At 44.7% G+C, this 2,945-nt stretch overlaps 1 pseudogene; it reads right to left on the reverse strand.

Annotated features, from left to right (window-relative positions):
* Positions 1–2,178: 2,178 nt before the first annotated feature.
* Positions 2,179–2,295, reverse strand: LOC136637160 (5S ribosomal RNA; annotated as a pseudogene).
* Positions 2,296–2,945: the final 650 nt, after the last annotated feature.

Genomic DNA, 2,945 nt, shown 5'->3' on the forward strand with positions numbered 1-2,945 from the left:
AAATATTCCTTGATGTTTCTCAGCATTCAGCAATCAAGAGTATCCAGTGACATAATATGAAGATTATGAAGTGTCCATAGTTTTGATTATTTGGTTTGTCAAAGGGGCATAAAAGCCAGAAACTTTGGAAATGTCAGTAAGAAGAGCCCGTTTCATTATTCCATCACTTGCTGCCTATAGCAAATCATGCCATCCTCAAGACAAACAGCCTCACATTGACTCTCATCTGTTGCCATGGCATAACAGAAGTTGTTTCCATGCTCCAAAAAGGAGACCTTAAAAAGTTATTGTTCTTTCTCTTCAGCAGATATTTGAATGCTAATAGCATTCTAAATTTGTATACAAATGCTTGGGGGGGAAAATGCCACATATTTGAATTTCTTACAGTCCATTTTTACTCTTCAGCTGCTGAAAGGAAAGCAATTCACAGTGCAATCCTATCCTATCCACGAGGCCTGTACTGTATACTGTACAAGATTGGGGCCAGAATCGGCTCAGTTGGAGGCAAGAGGAAAGTCTTTGCCTTACCCCCAGGTAAGCCACCACATCCCCAATGGGTCTCCATCACCTTAGGAGGTGATGCAAGTCTGAGGAGAACGGAGCAGCTTGGAGCCATTCTGCACTACTCAGGGAATATAACTGCTGGCTCCCAGCCCTGCCTCCCACTCCCCATTTGCTCGCCCCTTGGAACGCTCTCCACCTGCCCTGCCCCCACCCCAGAATACCTCCCTCCTGTCTCCTCCCTGCCCTCCCCAAATCCCTGTATCGGCCGAGCTCGGCTGACATGGCCTTACCTCTTCATGTCAGCACAGAGACTGGATGTGGCCTCCATGGGCCAGAGCATATCCCTATGTCAGCCCAGCCAACACACGAGGAAGCACAAACGTGCCTTAGGGAGCACTTAGGATTACGCCCTCATTTCCCTACATGTCCCTCAACTGCAATTTCTTGGGCTTCATCTCTAGGATTTCTACATGTACATCATCAACAAAATACTGCTTAAGCCCATATTTATTCCTACAGCACACAGTCGACAACATAGTTTACAATAATGGTTTCCTTGGACCAGGCACACCTTAGTGGTCTTATCGTGACAAAAATCATGTCACCACCTGAAAGCAGTGCAAGACATATATACAGTATGTGGTGGCTTCTTGGACAGATGGAGATGCTGTGAGTGAGTAGCTGCTCAGCAGACTGAGGGTGCGTAAGAGCCTAAGGAGGAAGGGGTAGACATGCATGAGAGAGAGAGAGAGAGAGAGAGAGAGAGAGAGAGAGAGAGAGATGTGACGACATGTTTAGTGTCTATTCACAGTAAACCATCCCATTTAGCACATTTTTTGCAGTGCTTCAGAACTTGCAAAGCAGGCGGCACTTGAGACAATAATGCCACAAAAGCAGTTACCACCATCAAACCCCCCCCCCCCCAATTGAAAGTTGAATGGATGACTTATTGGATTTGGCAATCAAAAAATATTTTGATTTTAGCAGACACATGCTAGTGCCAAAGAAAATATAGTTGGAGCTCTGGAGTTCTCCAAGGCATGAAACATTGTGCAAATATATTAAGCTCATTTCCCCTTCAATCTCCTTTTCTCGTATTAAAAGAAAGGTGTATGTGTGGTTGACTGGCAAACAAATTTGAAGTTAACATGGGAGGAGGGCTTAAGAGGAAGTGTGGACAATAGTAAGGAGCAGGGAGGTGTAGCTGTAGCTCCAGAATGTGGTCAAAGCTCAATGGCTGAGCATGTGGTTGAACTGCAGAAGGTCTCAGGTTCAATCCCTGGTGTCTCCATGTAGTCCTGGGGAAAAAAACCATTGGTGGAAACCTTGGAAAGTGACTGCCATCCAGTATAGACTATCCTGATCAATGGATTGACTTGGTATATGGCAGCTGCCTAAGTGCTCCACGTGGAGCAATAAATACCTTGATAAGGTTTCAAACATGTATTGTCTGGTTCCCAGTAGAAGAATCACTCAAGCTTTTATTCCTCTTTTTGCTCGAATTATATAAAGAAATTCTGATACACATCTTTGCAGAACTTTCCTAGGTATATTTACCTTCTGGCGCCTGCTTTTGCAGTCCAAATCTAGGTACTTTGGAAGCAGTTCCTACAGAGTTCCTTAGGGCTCACCCCCAATGGCTGGCAACCTTCAGTCTCAAAAGACTACAGTATAAGCCTACAGCACCCAGTATTCCCAGGCGGTCTCCCATCCAAGTACTAACCAGGCCTGACCCTGCTTAGCTTCTGAGATCAGATAAGATCAGGCATGTGCAGGGCAACAGTTGCTGCCCAAGTTGTGCACATAGAAGTGCAGCCCTAAGCCAGGCTCGATGAGGACTCTTTCATATACGCATGGCCCACACTAAGCAGCAGACTGAAAGCGACATTTTGTGCTTCTGCAGGGCTCATTTCAAAAAATGCGAACAAATCGACCATGTAGCAACTCTTGAACTCAAAAATGAGGCAGGGATTTGTCACACGCTAATTAGAGCATTTTAATAAACTGGTATATTACACTTGTACTGTGAAATGTTTCAAAGCTGCTTCTGTATTCCTTTAAAGTGGTTTGTTATTAAACAACAGCTGTTGCTAAGTAGGCAGTGTGAATGATAATAACGGCTGCTGATTGCCTCAACCGTATTATGGCAACACAGCTATCTGATGCATTTCCCTAGCCTGAAGAGCAGCTTATTGTTTGGTGACCATTTACAGGGTGTATTTAAACAAGGAAGCCATTGGTCTGCAGCTGCCAGTGCACGTGAAATGGGGAAAGGGAACATAATGTGCATCTGATGCTAGTAACAGTTTTCATGAACACACGGATATAACATGTGCACTGTTTTGCCACAGACCATCCCACATTTGTCTACCCCTTTGGATTTCAGAATTGTCCATTAGCAGGAGTGCAATGATTCCCATAAAGAAGTACTTACCTAGCTG

This window comes from Tiliqua scincoides, chromosome 1, assembly GCF_035046505.1.
Source record: "Tiliqua scincoides isolate rTilSci1 chromosome 1, rTilSci1.hap2, whole genome shotgun sequence".
Taxonomy (NCBI): domain Eukaryota; kingdom Metazoa; phylum Chordata; class Lepidosauria; order Squamata; family Scincidae; genus Tiliqua; species Tiliqua scincoides.